Below are 19168 nucleotides of genomic sequence, written 5' to 3'. Positions count from 1 at the left end.
CCATCCTTGGAATCCTTAGAGGTTGGAGGAGAATTTTGCTCCCATGCATTTTGTGGCCATTTACCTTTTGTCCAGAGCCACTAAGGAATAGGAGTTTTGGAGGGCCAGACTTCCTGCAGTGATTCTTGAACAGCATCGTTGTCTTCAGTCTAACTCTAAAGTACCTCAGCCATGAAAAAAGAGGCAAGTCTGATAGCTCCTCCCAGTGAATCCCAGAAGGCCACTGTGGAGGGGCTTGGTAGAGCAAGCAACTCACAGAAGAAGAAGATCCTCAGTAATAGTGAAGTGAAAGTTTGCAAGTTCTCTGGAGAAACCAGGCCCACTTCTTGTGGATGGTTTGGGTTATATACTACTTGAGGGACTCCCACTTCTGTGGAAATTTTAATTGGTTCTAATTAGCTGTATAGAGGATCCTATTTTTCTTAGAACTTCTCTTGCCTTCTCTCCTTCTTCCTCTGTCTCCATTTTCTAAAAATCTTGTATTGATCTATGTCTTCATGTACGAGTCAGTGTTCTCCAGAGAAACAGAACCAATAGGATACACACACACACACACACACACACACACACACACACGCACTTCCTTTATTTTAAGGAATTGGCTTATGTGATTTGGGGGACTGGCTAGTCTGAAATCTGGAGGGCAGACTGGTAGGCTGGAAACTCAGGCAGAAGTTGATGTTCCAATATTGAGTCCAAAATTTGTAGCGCAGGCTGGCGGACTAAAAACTCAAACAGGATTTTATGCTGCATACTTGAGGCAGAATTTTTTTCTCCAGGAAGTCTCAGTTTATGCTCATAAGGCCTTCCACTGATTGGATGAGGCCTATTCACATTACCAAGGGTGATCTCCTTTACTTAGAGCCAACCAATTGTACATGTTAACCACATTTACAAAATCCCCTCACAGGAACACCTACATTAGTGTTTGATTAATGTATTGTAATGTATTGTGATTGATAAAACTATATCTATTATTGCCAAGTATAATGCTAGGCACTTCAGATGAACTATATATATAATTTGTTTGTTGAAGTATAATTACCCTACAGCATTATGTTAGTTTTAGGTGTACAACATAATGATTTGATAATTCTGTCATTACTCATTGCTCACCACAGTAAGTGTGGTCACCATCTGTCACCAAGCAATGTTGTTACAATATTGTTGACTGTATTCCCTATGCTGTACTTTTCCTCTCTGTGACTTATTTTTTTTATAAGTGGGAGTTTGTACCTCTTTATCCCCTTTATCTATTTTACCCATCTCCCCACCCATCTCCCCTCTGGCACCTGCCAGTTTGTTCTATGTATTTTAAGAGTCTGTTTTCTGTTTGTTTGTTTGTTTGTTTGCCTCTTTGCTTCTTTGTTCATTTGTTTTGTGAACTATATCATTCAATACTCACAACAACCCCATGAGGTATTATTAATCTTTATTTTACACATGAAAAAAACTGAGGTTTAGAACACTTAGGAACTTGCTAAAGTCACACAATAAATAAGCCATTGAGTCAGGACTCAAACCTGAGCCTAACTCCTGACAAGTCCATGATTTAGGAAATCCTTTTGGTCTTGAATAGATCTCCTGTGTTTGCTCAGTCCCCAAGTCTCTAGTGAAATCATGGAAATTACATCAAAGCTGAGAGCCACAGGTCTGAGTGGGGCCACTATACTTGCTGTGAGCCTCATTTCTAACCTTCTGTTTCCAAGACCACATGAGTTTCCAGAGAAATTAGCTAGATAAATTCCAACAGCATGGTTAAACAATCTTAGAGAGGCAGGTAGGCAAGCCTAACCACTCACTCTGTCTTCCAAGACAACACACACAGACTGAAGTTCCCACTCTCTGTGTTGGCTTGTCTAACATTGCCCAGATTCATAATCTGCTACAATATCAGGACTTTGCAGATGAACTCTCTTAACTATAACATTTTAATCACTAAATCTTTCATTTGTCTTTGGAACACTCTTCTTCTCAACTTTCTAATTGTTTCCTCTTTTTATGATTATCAGAAGTCCATTGCTCTTATATTTTCTCCTTCATCGTAATCTCATTCAAAACCCCTCTTCTTAGGAAAAGAATATTTAAGAATATTATTCACTCCAAAGTTATCTTTCCCAGTAGTATTTGTATTTATATTTGAGCAAAATCTTTACCTAAATAGCTAGATTTCTGATCATGGAATATTAGCCAACAGTTGAGGGGCATTTAATAGCTATGGAGCCTTCCAGTTGTGGTCCTTCTGAAAAATCCCTTGTTGTCACTCATCCACTTTGTTTATGTCTAGCCCTATTCAAGAGAAACTCCTTTTGTGTTTAGGCCCAAACACTTTCCCATATCTATTTCAAGAGATAAACCTGAAAACTGAGAGGATGATGAAACATCAGTGTAAAATTTAGGCTATGTGTATTTCCATCAATACTACAAATAAGAAAAAACAGTGAGTATTTCTCTAGTCCTCACAGTAGCTCCTGGAGGTAGGTACAATTATTATTGCCATTTTCTAGAAAAAGAATTTAAAGATCAAAGAGGTAGTAAGTAATAGAGCCATGTTGAAATGGAGAAACTGCTCACTCCAAAACCCAGGACTTAAGTTCAGCTAAACATCCATTCCAAAGAAACAGGATGCAAAAGAATAGAGCATGAAAGCAACATAAATTAGCTCTGGGAAGATTTATCAAAGTCAATTCTTAGGTACACCAATATTCCAGTCTTACATCCCATTTTCTAATACTTAGCTATTTAATTATTTTTTTAAGGCTTTATTTTCTTTAAGTAATCTGTACACCCACCATGGGGCTCAAACTCACAACCCCAAGATCAAGAGTCACACTCCTTACCAACTGAGCCAGCCAAGTACTCCTGGTTACCTACTTTAAAATAAGATGATGGGGCGCCTGGGTGGCTCAGTCGGTTAAGCAGCCGACTTCCGCTCAGGTCATGATCTCGCGGTCCAGTCCATGAGTTCGAGCCCCGCGTTGGGCTCTGTGCTGACAGCTCAGAGCCTGGAGCCTCTTTCAGATTCTGTGTCTCCCTCTCTCTGACCCTCCCCCGTTCATGATCTGTCTCAAAAATAAATAAACGTTAAAAAAAAAATTTAAATAAGATGTATTTCTGCAGACTTTGGGGGGTGGGAGAAGGAGTTTTAAAAAACGGAACCAGTAGATTCTTAAGGTAATACAAAAAACCCTAATTCTTATATGGGTTTTAAATTTGCAAATTATAAAGTTAGGCAGTAGTATCCTTCCTTTTAACTTGAACTGTCAGGCTTGAAGATTTGTGTCAGGCAGTGCTCTACCTTCCCCAAATAATTCGTTTTGACGATTATATCAGAGTCATCTGGGTAATTCCCTTGCTCCTCAGAGAGCTCAATCCTTCCATTTCTGAGATCTGTAAAATCCAATGTCCTAATCAAGATTTGTGTTAACTCCCAGTGGCTTATGACGTTATGGTGATCTCTGTCTTTGGCTCATATTTTGAGGCTTGCTGTTTTTGTTCCTCTTTCATTAATGCCTTCTGCGAACTCAGCCCTTGATGAGTTTTCACAAGAAATTTGCTTCCACCAACTTTTTGTGAATTTTAGTAGACTTCACTGAAGATACGTGGGTGGGGTCATATAGAGGGGTCAACTCACAGAAAGCTACTACAATGGCTTTGCTCTCCTCTGCCTCCTTCCCCCTCTCTTATCCACCCTAGTTCCTCTCAAAAGAAAAACAAATTCTTCATCTGGCTTTCTGCATAGCAATTTAGCAAGCTTGCTGCTTGAACATGTCCTTAAGGTCTCACCCTTTACACCAGCATCTTTACCAAATATTTCCTCCAGTAAATATTGTGCTCTTCCCAAGAGGAATTCTAGCAGAGAAAGAAAGAGAGAGAGAGAGAGAAGTATATAGTCTATCATAGAAAAAAACTTACTTTGCTATGAGGAAAAGAATTTATTTTATGATTCTTTAACAAATGTGTAAAGTAATGGTAACAGCAAAATGCAAAAATCTGTCATCTAGAAAGTAACATTAATTTTACACTCTTGGTGAACAGAAGAGTTGTTCTACGTTGGTTGGTTTTAAAGCAAAGAGTCATTTTAGAAATTTTATGTCTAAGCCTTTACTTTACCTATGATTTAATGTTTCAATGATTACTTCCATAATTAAACAACCAAAGAAAGTACACACAGTAAAATAAAGGCAAACATTCCAGTTTAGTAGAGAAGTTAAAACTACACCTACTTGTGCTCATAGTGATGTTGATCAGAACCTGTTATTCCAATGTAAACATTGCAACTACACTGGCTGTGTGAGACTTGAAGTTGGGCAAAGTTCAAAGGCTCTCAATTGCATGTCCTCAAAAACCAAAGATAAGGCTGTAACCATTGAGCCAAGACAGGAAGCCAAATGTTGTGGGTCACTGCAAATAACAAACTAGCAATGGCTTCAGGATTTCTACATAGCAGGGGGATGGGACAGACAGCTTCCTAGGTGGGAAAGTAGGGTGAGGGAACAGATCTTAGAGCTGCGTTTACATAGCACTTTAGAGAAACTGAGAAAATACTAATTGTCTATATCAATTACTGTGGTGCTAATGAAGATTGTGTGGACACTAAAGCTCTTCTCCCTCTTTGATCCTACCCTTGCTCTGGCACCCAAGATGGTCTAGTTTGTTGCTTTCAAACTTGAAGGCATCTCAAAATTGCTTCAGTCCCTTAAGGTCCTTAAAATATACAATTCACTACTACTGAGTCTCAGCTATTCTTTTTTTTTTTTTTTTTTTAATATATGAAATTTATTGTCAAATTGGTTTCCATACAACACCCAGTGCTCATCCCAAAAGGTGCCCTCCTCAATACCCATCACCCACCCTCCCCTCCCTCCCACCCCCCATCAACCCTCAGGTTGTTCTCAGTTTTTAACAGTCTCTTATGCTTTGGCTCTCTCCCACTCTAACCTCTTTTTTTTTTTCCTTCCCCTCCCCCATGGTCTTCTGTTAAGTTTCTCAGGATCCACATAAGAGTGAAACCATATGGTATCTCTCTTTCTCTGTATGGCTCATTTCACTTAGCATCACACTCTCCAGTTCCATCCACGTTGCTACAAAAGGCCATATTTCATTTTTTCTCATTGACACGTAGTATTCCATTGTGTATATAAACCACAATTTCTTTATCCATTCATCAGTTGATGGACATTTAGGCTCTTTCCATAATTTGGCTATTGTTGACAGTGCTGCTATAAACATTGGGGTACAAGTGCCCCTATGCATCAGTACTCCTGTATCCCTTGGGTAAATTCCTAGCAGTGCTATTGCTGGGTCATAGGGTAGGTCTATTTTTAATTTTTTGAGGAACCTCCACACTGCTTTCCAGAGCGGCTGCACCAATTTGCATTCCCACCAACAGTGCAAGAGGGTTCCCGTTTCTCCACATCCTCTCCAGCATCTATAGTCTCCTGATTTCTTCATTTTGGCCACTCTGACTGGCGTGAGGTGATATCTGAGTGTGGTTTTGATTTGTATTTCCCTGATAAGGAGCGACGTTGAACATCTTTTCATGTGCCTGTTGGCCATCCGGATGTCTTCTTTAGAGAAGTGTCTATTCATGTTTTCTGCCCATTTCTTCACTGGGTTACTTGCTTTTCAGGTGTGGAGTTTGGTGAGCTCTTTATAGATTTTGGATACTAGCCCTTTGTCCGATATGTCATTTGCAAATATCTTTTCCCATTCCGTTGGTTGCCTTTTAGTTTTGTTGGTTGTTTCCTTTGCTGTGCAGAAGCTTTTTATCTTCATAAGGTCCCAGTAATTCACTTTTGCTCTTAATTCCCTTGCCTTTGGGGATGTGTCGAGTAAGAGATTGCTACGGCTGAGGTCAGAGAGGTCTTTTCCTGCTTTCTCCTCTAAGGTTTTGATGGTTTCCTGTCTCACATTCAGGTCCTTTATCCATTTTGAGTTTATTTTTGTGAATGGTGTGAGAAAGTGGTCTAGTTTCAACCTTCTGCATGTTGCTGTCCAGTTCTCCCAGCACCATTTGTTAAAGAGACTGTCTTTTTCCCATTGGATGTTCTTTCCTGCTTTGTCAAAGGTGAGTTGGCCATACGTTTGTGGGTCTAGTTCTGGGGTTTCTATTCTATTCCATTGGTCTATGTGTCTGTTTTTGTGCCATCAGCTATTCTTGAAAAGGCATTTCACAATGAGCTGGTCTTTGCCTCAACGAAAGGTTGGCAGCAGGTACTAAAGCATTAAAGAGAGGGGCAAAAATTAGGAGACAGTGGGGCCAGGAAATATAATCAATTCCATGCTAAAGACAGTGTGTCCATCTGTGTGCTATAGAAGATTGAAATACAAAGGACAGTTGTGGCACACATAGAGGTTGTCTCCTGTTTTAGGGCCAAACTCACAAGTGTACATGAACATGACTTGTACAATGTTTATAAAGTCTTGTTCTTACTTCCTGGTTTTAAGGTAACAGCACTGTGAATTGTAGAGTCATTTGCTGACACCTACTGAGTCTATTATGAATCACCTTCTCTTCCTGAGGCATTCACCCCATCCCCTGAAACACACACACACACACACACACACACAAACACACATTCAAACTGACCTGCTCTGCCCCTCTGTTATTGGAAATAAAGCAATTGTGACAAGCTTCTCCCAGGCTTTCACCTATATCCTCTATCTCAGTTTTGGGGACAGTAGCCAGTAGCTGCACTTTTCTTTAGGTACATTTGGACATAGAGGAGTTGGTCATTTGTTCATTTCCCTATTTGCCTTTTGCTTCTTGCAATGCAATTTTATGTTCTGGCAGCTTTCTGATCGCACTCCTCCTTCTGGTGCACAGAGACACTGCAAGCAATACCAAATTACCCATAATCAACTATCAACTTATATTTGTCAACAAATATTTCACATAAAATTGAAAGGTTAACAACAACCCAGGGGGGAAAGAGTTAATGTTCTTGTTACATCACTTGTGAATCAATAGAAGACACTAAGAAGCCAATAAAAAAGTTGACTTGGGGCACCTGGGTGGCTCAGTGGGTTAAGTGTCTGACTTCAGCTTGGGTCATGATCTCACAGTTCATGGGTTCGAGTCCCACATTGGGCTCTGCACTGACAGCTCAGAGCTTGGAGCCTTCTTCAGATTCTGTGCCTCCCTCTCTCTCTGCCCCTCCCCCTCCCCCACTCCTGCTCTGACTCTCTCTGTCTCTCAAAAATAAATAAATGTTAAAAAAAAATTGACAAAGATTGCAAACAAGTAGTTCACAAAGGTTGTTCAGACAGTATTTGCGAAGGCCAGGATTTTAACCCATGTCTATTCAATTGCACGGAAAGAGGAATATTTGAAAAAGATGTTGATTAGGAATTAGAACATTTAAGATATGTGGTCAGAATACATTTACTGACTTTTTATTGGTATTTTAAATTTTATTTAATATAATTGTCTAATAGTGGAGGAGAAAAAAGAGCAAGAATTCAGTCCTGGTTGAAGTCCCATTTGAAGAGGTGTTTACGGAAGCTGGAGAAGAGCCGCAGGAGGCAGCATCAGAGGTAAAGTCCAGAGAGAAATTAAATTTTTTTTCTGAGATCCTCTAAGCATAACTTTTTAACATGAGTGTAAGAAAAGTGTAGCTATTATATAGGACAGTTCCATACACACCAATGTTTCTGTTTTTATAATTATTTTACAGTGTCTCAAAGATTGGTTTAATTACACAGCAGATTATATTTTTAAAAGATAACTACAACAATGTGGCCCATTCTGCATGTGCTTCTAGAATCAAGCCACTCCCCCATTAGGAGGCAAAATCCATGCCTCTTTTCCTTTTGGGTGGGCCTTTGTGACTACCTTGACTCTCGGAGTACTGTAAAAACCACACCTTGTTTTCTTGGAGCACTGTCCTGGAACTTAGCCATTATTCTGTGCAGAATCTGGAGAAGTCACAGAGAGCCCATGGAGAGGAACCAAGCTCCTAGCCAATACCAAGCTCCAACTTACCAGCCATGTGAATGAACCATCTCGAAAGAATCTTTCCAGACCCAGTTGAGCTACTTTAGCTGTTGCCAAATGGAGCAGAAATAAGCCTTCCCAACAATTTTGCCCAAATTGCAGATTCATGAGCAAAACAAATGAGTGCTACTATTTTAAGTCTTTATGTTTTGAGGTAGATTATTATATGCCAATTTATAAATGGAATGATTAGAATAAATGATCAGATTTTATAGTGTCTATATATGAATTCATATGAATTATGGATTATAATATCATATTTATCTCATTTACTCAATTAATTTCATACCAAGCTCTGTTCTTCATGCTCTATCCTCAACATGTCCCTTTTCTGCCTTCATGAAATGCTTGTAGTAGGAAAGGCAGACAGACTATAAGCAAATAAACAAATTTATAACTGCTAGGAGGTAATAATTGCTATGGTGAAAAAGCAGAATGTGGGGAATAAAGAATGATGGAGTGTTCTAATTTAGATGGAATTGTTAGGAAATGCCTTTATGTAAAAAAAAAAAAAGACAATTGAATAGAAAGCTGAAAGTAATGCAGCACACCAAATGAACGTCTAGGGGATGCACAATCAAGGCAGAGGGAATAATTAGTGCCAAGACTCTAAGATAGGAGTGGCTTAGAGGCTGGCAAATTGGAGTAGAATAAGAAAGGGATGGAAGGACTTGAGATGAAGTCAAAGAAACATGGGGTGGGGGGGCAGAGCATATAGGGCTGCATAGGCTGTAATGAACACTTTGGCCATTGAAAGAGTTTGAGGACAAAAGTGACATATTCCTTTCTCTTCTCTTCTCTTCTCTTCTCTTCTCTTCTCTTCTCTTCTCTTCTCTTCTCTCTCTCTCTCTCTTAATCACAATAAGTGTACCCTTTAATACCCATCTCCTATTTCTCCCACCCATCTCCCCTCTGGTAGCCATCAGTTTGTTCTCTACAGTTAAGAGTCGGTTTCTTGGTTTGTCTCTCTTTTTTTTCCATTTACTTGTTTGTTTTCTTTCTTAAATTCCACATGATTGAGATCATATGGTATCTGTCTTTCTCTGACTGATTTATTTCACCTAGCTTTATACTCTCTAACTCTACCCATCTTCTTGCAAATGGCAAGATTCCATTCTTTTTTTATGGCTGAATAATATTCCATTGTGCATTGTGTATATATACCACCTCTTCTTTATCCACTCATCTATAGACAGACACTTGCGTTGCTTCCATAATTTGGCTATTGTAAATAATGCTGCAATAAACACAGGGCGCATGTATCCCTTCAAATTAGTGTTTTTGCATTTTTTGGGTAAACACCCAGTAGTGGGATTCCTGGGTCACAGAGTAGTTCTATTTCTAATTTTTTGAGGAACCTCCATACTGTTTTCCATAGCGGCTGCACCAATTTGCATTACCACCAACAGTGCACAAGGGTTCTTTTTTCTCCACATCCTCACCAACACTTGTTGTTTCTTGTGTTTTTGATTTAGCCATTCTGACAGGTGTGAGGTGATATCTCATTGTAGTTTCGATTTGTATTCCCTTGATGATGAGTGATGTTGAGCATCTTTTCATGTGTCTGTTGGCAACATATTCTGACATGTGTATATATATGTATGTGTGTATATGTATATATATATATATATATATATGTATATACATAATTTTTAAGTTTATTTTGAGAGAGAGAGTATGCACACTAGTAAGAGCAGGGGAGGGGCAGAGAGAGGGAGAGAGTGAATTCCAAGCAAGTTCTGTGCTATCAGCATGGAGACTGAAGTGGGGCTCAATCTCATGAACTGTGAGATCATGACCTAAGCCCAAACCAAGAGTTGGATGCTTAATCAATTAAGCCACCCAGATGCACCCTGACTTATATTTTTTTTTAAAAAGCAGTCTGGAGAATAGATTGTAGGAGTAACAAGTTCAAAGCAGAGAGACCTATTAAGAGGTTAATGCAATATTCTAGGTAATAGATAATGGCAGCTTGGACAAGGACATGAGAAGTAATACATATATTTAAAGTACAGCCATGTACTTTATGGATGTGGAACTTGATTAAGAGTGGCATCAAGTATGACTCTAAAGTTTTTGGTGTTATTTGCTCTATAAGAAGTTCATCTTATGTGCTTGTCTTGTTTCCTCCATTAGAGCTCCTGGAGTAGTTATATGTATTCATAAATTCACCTAATGGCTATAATGTGCCCTTCAAGTGCCCTTCAAGACACTGTGCCTTTAAGCACAGACTCTCCAAGATGCTGACCACACACAGAAATATAGGAATGACTCAGAGCATTATGACCATCACTTTGAAGTTGTCTGTAATAGATATAATTACACCTTTTTTTTTTGTTTGTTTGCAATCTTTCCTTGAAGAAGTTGGCCTGGGAGACAGGAAGAATCCAGAAATTGGCTTTACTGTCATGTGCAATGGGGAGAATCAGCCACAATAATTTATAATGTTTCTCCCAAAGGACTTGGTCAGCTTTCACTGGGTCCACCTTATATATGTCCAAAGTAACTGAAGAGGGAAACAAATATTATTAGTGTCATTTAATAAGTGGAATCTCAAAAGGATTTATGGAATTAGTCATTAAACATATATTATTAGACGTGAAGAACAAGCAAAATAAGACCATCACTTTTGATGATCCCAGGAATGATGTAGACACATACTTTTAATTCCCAGGTAGCTTTCTTACCACCTAACACACTCCTAGCTAGCTGCTTCTTTGCCTTTATTTCATACCCCCTCAATCTTGTAGCAATAAGAGATTTTTTTAGGCAAGCAGGACAGATGATAACTGCCCTTAAAGTAGCTCTTCTAAAGTTTAGCAATTCTTAGACATTTCTAACTTTTTCTTAATAACATATAACAAACCTAGTCTTCAAGAAACCATCTAAATATTACTGAGTCATTTAAATATTTTGACTTTCAAGGCACCTGGGTGGCTCAGTGAGTTAAACATCTGACTTTGGCTCAGGTCATGATCTCGCGGTTTGTGAGTTCAAGCCCGGCTTTGAACTCAGGCTTTATGCTGACAGCTCAGAGCCTGGAGCCTACTTTGGATTCTGTGTCTCCCTCTCTCTCTCTGTCCCCCCCTGCTTTCACTCTGTCTCTCTCTCTCAAAAATAATAAACATTTAAAAATGTTAAAGATGAGTATTTTCATTAAAAAAACCAAAATAAATATTTTGACTTTCATATGTTAACTAACCATCTAATAAAGTGATCCTGGACTTCCCAGATTTCTCCTGGGACTGCCTTCTTCAGGCTTCAAGAGTTTCCCTCCTAATTCTAAAACTATGGGTTTCATCTGGTGAACAAGTATATGTCTCTTAGTTAATACTGACCAGAGTTTTGTACCTCTTTTTCTGGAATTTTGTGAAGCTCCAGGTTCAGAAGATGATAAGCACTTTATGGGCTGTAGTTTCACCTTTCTTTCTTTCTTTTTAATTTGTTTAATTTTTTATTTTTTAAAATTTACATCCCAATTAGTTAGCATATAGTGCAACAATGATTTCAGGAGTAGATTCCTTAGTGCCCCTTACCCATTTAGCCCATCCCCCCTCCCACAACCCCTCCAGTAACCCTCAGTTTGTTCTCCATATTTGTGAGTCTCTTCAGTTTTGTCCCCCTCCCTGTTTTTATATTATTTTTGTTTCCCTTCCCTTATGTTCATCTGTTTTGTATCTTAAAGTTCTCATATGAGTGAGTCATATGATATCTTTCTCTGAGTGACTAATTCCGCTTAGCATAATACCCTCCAGTTCCACACACATAGTTGCAAATGGCAAGATTTCATTCCTTTTGATTGCTGAGTAATACTCCATTGTATATATATACCACATCTTCTTTATCCATTCATCCATCGATGGACATTTAGGCTCTTTCCATACTTTGGCTATTGTTGATAGTACTGCTATAAACATGGGGTGCATGTGTCCCTTCGAAACAGCACACCTGTATCCCGTAGATAAATGCCTTTTCGTGCAATTGCTGGGTCATAGGGTAGTTCTATTTTTAGTTTTTTGAGGAACCTCCATACTGTTTTCCAGAGTGGCTGCACCAGCTTGCATTTCCATCACCTTTATTTCTAAACAGAATTAATTATAGTTAGTCTAAGCCAAAGAATGTTTACATCTTAGTCATACAAAAAACCATTATGGAATATGTTCCAAAGTCAAATATACAGGCTTATGAATATTTAGAGCCCCTCTTTTAGCACAATTTTTTAAAGTTTATTTATTTATTTTGAGAGAGAGTGAGCATGCAAATGTGGGAAGGGCAGAGAAAGAGGAAGAGAGAGAATCCCAAGGAGGCTCTGTACTGTCAGTGCAAAGACCGACACATGGCTCAATCCCACAAACTGTGAGATCATAACCTGAGCCGAAATCAAGAGTCGGGCACTTAACTGACTGAGCCACCCAGGTGCCCTTTTTAGCATGGTTTTAAGGCAGGCTCACATCCGAAAATTACTGATGATAGCCATCTGTGTTCTGTTATGATTGGCTGTGGCATCCATTTCTTCATTGGTAAAATGAGGGTAATAATACTATCTACTAGAGTGGTTTTGAGATTAAACGAGATACTGTAAAAAACGCTCAGCATAGACTGTGGCACATTGTAGGTTCTCAATAGATTCTTGCTATTTCTATGGTATAGAAACCCTACAGCCCCCTCTTTTATCCCCACTCACTAATCCCCCAGTCAAGTCTGAGTCACTGAGATGATTCCAGCAAAGCACTCCAACAGGAGGGGCTCAGACATTTCAAATCCTGTGATCTTTGGTGGATATGAAGTTTCCTGAAGTATACCTCCCTTTGACCCAGCAAGAGGGGCCCTCACCTGGGCTCTTGCCCTGGCCCTGGGCTTTATAATACCCTGCAGATCACAAAACGCATAGAAAAGTAAACTTACTAAAAATGCATGGCTATGGCTGCCTCTCTCTCTCTCTCTCTCTCTCTCTCTCTCTCTCTCTCTCTCTCTCTCCTAGGATTTAACATTCGGCTCTGACCAGAAACCCTAAGCTTCTGTCTTGGTAATCAACACCTTCCAGGCCCCAGGGAAACACTATTCCACTTTTCTTGTGCTATGTCCTTGAAACAAAAGGCAATTGTATCTGAATGTCATGGAAGTTTTGGGTTTGTGCTGCTGTTGACATTTGAAATAGACACTCTTTGGAGTGCAGGAGGATTTGAGTAATGGAAACTTTTTTAGGAAAGAGGAAGAAAACAAAGAAAACAAATTAACTTGTCAAATCCCTTCTTTGTGGTAATGTGAACCCCACCCCCAAATTCTGGTATAACAAAGTTTCATGTCTGAGTAGAGCCCCAATTCCATTTTCTTGTGTACCTTCATGTTCCAGTTCCTGGTTCCAGAGGTATTCGTCATGTTAAAACAGTAGATCTGATTTAAACAAGACATGAGATGCTAGTGAGTAAAGAGATGCTAGAAGAGTAAAGTGAAAGATTAGAAGGTGTTTAAAATTTTTTTTAAATGTTTTCATTTATTTTTTTGAAGGAGAGAGAGAGACAGAGCATGAGCGGGGGAGGAGCAGAGAGGGAGACATACAATTTGAAGCAGTCTCCAGGCTCTAAGCTGTCAGCACAGAGCCCGATGCGGGGCTCAAACTCACGATTTGTGAGATCATGACCTGAGCCACCCAGGCGCCCCAAGAATAGAAGGTGTTTAAATAGAGAGCAAATCAGAGTCTTTGGATGAAAAATGAATTTTGAATTTGTGCTATTTATTTGATATATAGTATTACTTGCTTTTGGTAGTAATATAGGTATTCAAAACTCAAACACATCTAATTCTTTTTTTTTCAATATATGAAGTTTATTTTCAAATTGGTTTCCATACAACACCCAGTGCTCATCCCAAAAGGTGCCCTCCTCAATACCCATCACCCACCCTCCCCTCCCTCCCACCCCCCATCAACCCTGTTTGTTCTCAGTTTTTAAGAGTCTCTTGTGCTTTGGCTCTCTTCCACTCTAACCTCTTTTTTTTTTTTTTTCTTCCCCTCCCCCATGGGTTTCTGGTAAGTTTCTCAGGATCCACATAAGAGTGAAACCATATGGTATCTGTCTTTCTCTGTATGGCTTATTTCACTTAGCATAACACTCTCCAGTTCCATCCACGTTGCTACAAAGGGCCATATTTCATTCTTTCTCATTGCCACGTAGTACTCCATTGTGTATATAAACCACAATTTCTTTTTTTTTTTTCTTTTTTTTTTTTCAACGTTTTTTTTTTTTTATTTTTATTTTTGGGACAGAGAGAGACAGAGCATGAACGGGGGAGGGGCAGAGAGAGAGGGAGACACAGAATCGGAAACAGGCTCCAGGCTCCGAGCCATCAGCCCGGAGCCTGACGCGGGGCTCGAACTCACGGACCGCGAGATCGTGACCTGGCTGAAGTCGGACGCTTAACCGACTGCGCCACCCAGGCGCCCCTAAACCACAATTTCTTTATGCATTCATCAGTTGATGGACATTTTGGCTCTTTCCATAGTTTGGCTATTGTTGAGAGTGCTGCTATAAACATTGGGGTACAAGTGCCCCTATGCATCAATACTCCTGTATCCCTTGGGTAAATTCCTAGCAGTGCTATTGCTGGGTCATAGGGTAGGTCTATTTTTAATTTTTTGAGGAACCTCCACACTGTTTTCCAGAGGTTTTTTTTTTTTTTTTTTTTTTCGAACACATCTAATTCTTAAAAGGATTAAAATTTTGGACAATTTTTTCTTTTTTTTAAAGTTTATTCTTTTGAGAGAGAAAGTGCAAGTTGGGGAAGGGCAGAGAGAGAGGAAGAGAGACAATCCCAAGCAGGTTCCAGACTGCCAGCATGAAGCCTGACACAAGGCTCGAACCCATGAACCATGAGATTATTACCTGAGCTGAAGTTGGACACTTAACCCCCCTGAGCCACCCAGGTACCCCTAGATAATTTTTTTCTAATTTAAATATAACTGCATGAGAAATATTCAATAAATGTGACATTCTAATTAAATATAAAGAAATTAGAACAAGAAAACAAAAAAGTTTCCATGGCTGTGAAGAAGAAAATACATGTACAAATAAACCTGAAACTAATTTCTATGGAGATTATTTTCTGACCTTGATAGACCAATGTATAGTTTGATTGTAAAAACATTTGAGCAAATTGAGCAACATAATATTTTTGTTGTTCTTTATCATACCATAGTATTGAAATATTAGAAGAATAACAAAATGTGTGTGGATATGGATACTACTGTAAGAGACAGTAAAAATCACAATAAAAGTGAGTTATATGACAATACCAAAATATCTAGGCGCACCTGGGTGGCTCAGTTAGTTAAGCATCCAACTCTTGATATCAGCTCAGGTCATGATCTCACAGTTCAAGGGATGGAGCCTTGCATTGGGCTCTGCACTGACAGCATAGAGCCTGCTTGGGATTCTCTCTCTCTCTCTCTCTCTCTCTCTCTCTCTTTCTCCCCCTCTCCCACTTGCTTGCATGTGTGCACATGCACACACACTTTTTTCTCTTTTAAAATAAACACTAAACAATTTTTTAAATCTAGTAATAGTTTCTATTGTATTCTATTGAAGATAATAATTTATCTTATATGACATCATTACATTGTTAGAATGTGATATGTAAAGATCATGGTTCATTTCCAAATCTAAATAGTGTATTGTTTTATAAATTTTATTTAAAATTCCAGTTTCTCTTGCTTCAGCATAACAAAATTTCTCCTAGTTGAAATTAACAAAAATTACATAAGCACATCAATGACCCAAGAAAGACTGTCCAAGTTGGCATTACTATCTGTAGAACACAAATGGTGTGGTATCTTAGTGATAACAACATAGAAATTTTGCTGAAATGAAGATATGAAACAGAACTTTTATGCAATAAATTCATTAATTTTGTATGTCTTTATCTTATCAGTCATTCAAACATCAATAGCTTATCAACAGAACACCCAGACATAATTATGGTGGTGATCATAATTATGTTTGGTTGCCTTTGATATTTTACTGACTTTCAGTTCCATAAAAACCACAGATTTATATTTTAAAAAGAAAGTTTATTCTTTTATTGAGGGAGGATAATTAGTTTTTCCTACATAAAAGTATAGGTTTAGAATGTTTAAAATGTTTCTAATGGATTAATATCAATTAAGGGTATCCAACCATAAGGTAGTTCATACTATTTGCTATCCTTCAGTGTATAAGTTCAAATAAAGCAAAAGTCAATTGCAAAGAAAAAAACATTTTGAAATAACTTAAGATGTTTTTGATTATAATTATTAAAGTTGGTAACAGTACAGAACCAGCTGATTAGGGCAGTAAGTAGTTATCTCAAAATCATAATATATGGGTAACATCATAGAAATCTTTTCGTATTTTGGTGTGAAACCATCACTACAATAAATAAAATTGCTGAGTTTCTATTTGTAATATATGTTTGACATATAGCATAAAATTGAGTTCACTCTCATTTCAAATCATAAAAAGTATTTCCCACTCCAGCAAGAATTGTTGTTTTAGTTTTTATTTTGAAATAAATTCACAATCACAAATTGTTTGTAAGAATAGTACAAAGAATTTCCATATGTCTTTTTCCCAGATTCCCCATTGTTAACATTTTAACATATTTGCTTTATTGTTTTTCCTCTTTACAAACATATATGTGTATGTGTATTCACACACATGTGGTTTTATCCTGAGCCATACACTGAGTGTCAGTTGCAAACATAATGCCCATTACTTCAAAATAGTTCAGAGTATATTTCCTAAAAATCAAGAACACCTATAGATAACCATGGTGTACCTATCAAGTTAACATTGATCTATTACTACCATCTAATCCATCTAATCCACAGACTCCATTCAAATGTCATTGATTGTTCTGAGAATGTCCTTTGTACAAAAGAAATTAAAGTCTTCCTTTTCATCTTCTTTTTCATCCAGGATGTGTTCCAGGATCACATACTTCATTCAGCTGTTAAATCACTTTGGTCTCTTTCAGTCTGGCCTTAGCCATCATGATTTTGTAATTTCTGAGGAATACAGACCACTTACTTTGTAGAATGTCCCTCAGTTTGAGTTTGTTTGCAGTTCATCACATATCAGAATAGTTAAATTATGTAATTAGATTAAATTACATAAATTTGGTAGCAAGTAACTTCTGTGTTCTTCTCAATGCATCATATCAGGAGGCACAAAACGTTGACTGGTCCATTGCTGGTGAATTTTAACTTTTACCACTTGAACAAGATTATGTTAGGTAAGGGTGCTAAACAAGTTCCCCTGGCTCCTGGTATCACCATCTGCACTGGCTGAGCCAGCCAACACTTGCTATAGACCCCCAGCTGCAGCCAAAGGCAATAGGGGCATATATTTTTAATTTTGTTGTTATGAAGACTAATAACATAAGAAGAAGTACAAGGAGGATAAAACAATGTTTAATTCAACAATGTGTTAGGTTGCTTCATAACTTCTAAATATTCAGCTGCATGATATGTGGGCCTTCATACATACTCTTGCCCTAAAACGTGTAAAATTAGGGGTGGGCCTATTTCCAGGTAGATTTCCCTTCTGATCCTTCCACCCTCCAGAGTAAGCAGGGCCTGAAAAAGACATGTGGCACCTTTCAGAGGCTAATAAATTAATGAAACACCAAAATGAAGATCTTTATTTTCTATAAATATAAGTTATATACTTCTTTCCTTATACTTCCAGAAGCCACTTGGCAAAGATTGAACCACACTTGTCCGTGAAATGTTTTAACATTTCTCCTTGAAAGCTCTGTTGACATTGGCCAGAGTGGACTCGATGTACATTTTTCCTGTTATATAAGAAGTTACAAATGAAACCAGAGGAAATTAGTATCATAATTTTAGTTTAGTCCAGTGGCAGTTTTTTGGAGCCACTTAACCTTGTCATTCTGTTTGACAGAACCTCCCTGCTCTGATATTGAGCAGTTTGCACACTGATTTTTTCCTGCTAGATTAATTATATGTACATTCACTTCCCAAGAGTAAGTTTAAATTTTGAATGATGGGGGTATAGAGTTAACACTCATTCTGAAGATGGGAATATTTTAAGCAGCTGTGCTGGTAAGTAATTCGCTTTCTTTTCCTGGTAGCATCAGTAAATTCCATTACTGGACAAAATAAGATTTGTTTTCTGCTTTCCTGAGACCTCCTGCATTGATTGAGATTGAGGCCAAATTAAAAATTGAGATTCCTGGGACCAAACCAGCAAGTTTGATTCAGGAAAGGTGGGATATTCAGATATCTGCATTTTAACCAGTACTCAAATGATTCTCGTGCAATAGCCCAACGACCACCTTTGAAATGCTATTAGGTAAGGGAGTACTTTCTCTTGAGGCACTTTTTTGTTTGGTTGGTGCTTGTTGATCGGTTCTCCTCAGTTTGCGTGTGTAGAACACGGAAAGGGAACAGCTTATTCCTTAATTTCAATTAGTTTTGAGAGAATGAAAAAAAAAGTACTTACAGAGAAAAATTAAGCTGACTAGCTCAGAGTGATGGAGGGAAAAAGAATGAAGCTGTCAGGGATCAAGAAAGATGATGGAAGTAAAGGGGTGCAGTAAGTAGTTCTTTTACCATTTAACAAACACCAAGCACTTACTGAATGCCAGCATTGTGCTAGGCAATTGAAGGGTGAACTGGGACTTCAGGGCCCACCCTCAGGGTGTTTACAGGGGAGGGTAGGCTGAAGCAGATTTGAAGGTGCTGTGGGAAGGCAGAAGAGAGGCTCCTTCCTCACTCAGGTTTGAAGTACTGGGACAAGGCTTCCTGAAGAGATCCTGTATGACCTGGACCCGGATGAGTAGTCCAGGTTCAGGAGGTAGAGTCCTGGAGGGTGCAAACGAGCTCCACAGCAAATATATTCTATTTAATTTTAAACTTTTTTTCCTATTTACAAAGTCATATATGTTCGTTACGAAACAACTTCTTAGCATATGAAACTGACAACTTCTATAATCCTCCCTGCTACTTACCGCCTATCCCAACCGGATTTCCAGCCAGGAGTTTGGGGACTCGGTGGCTTTGAAGGTTTGTTACTGACCGGCGAAGTCCAGCATCGGTCCTCCCGCCAGATGGGGGCAGTACTCCGCACGCCTAGGGCCGGCGCGCTCTCTCTTCCATACGTCGCTCGCGTG

At 38.6% G+C, this 19168-nt stretch overlaps 1 long non-coding RNA gene across 1 annotated transcript; it reads right to left on the bottom strand.

Annotated features, from left to right (window-relative positions):
• Positions 1–13339: 13339 nt before the first annotated feature.
• LOC144617226 (uncharacterized) lies at positions 13340–19146 on the bottom strand. The gene is made up of 2 exons (XR_013557496.1): positions 19007–19146; positions 13340–13393 (listed from the first exon to the last, which is right to left on the bottom strand). It is a non-coding gene; the product is annotated as an uncharacterized LOC144617226 (long non-coding RNA).
• Between the last annotated feature and the right edge of the window lie 22 nt (positions 19147–19168).

This window comes from Panthera onca, chromosome C1 (assembly GCF_046562875.1).
Source record: "Panthera onca isolate mPanOnc1 chromosome C1, mPanOnc1 haplotype 2, whole genome shotgun sequence".
Classification (NCBI taxonomy): Eukaryota; Metazoa; Chordata; class Mammalia; order Carnivora; family Felidae; genus Panthera; species Panthera onca.
The sequence above is the reverse complement of the archived record's forward strand: the minus strand, read 5'-3'. Positions and strand labels throughout refer to the sequence as shown.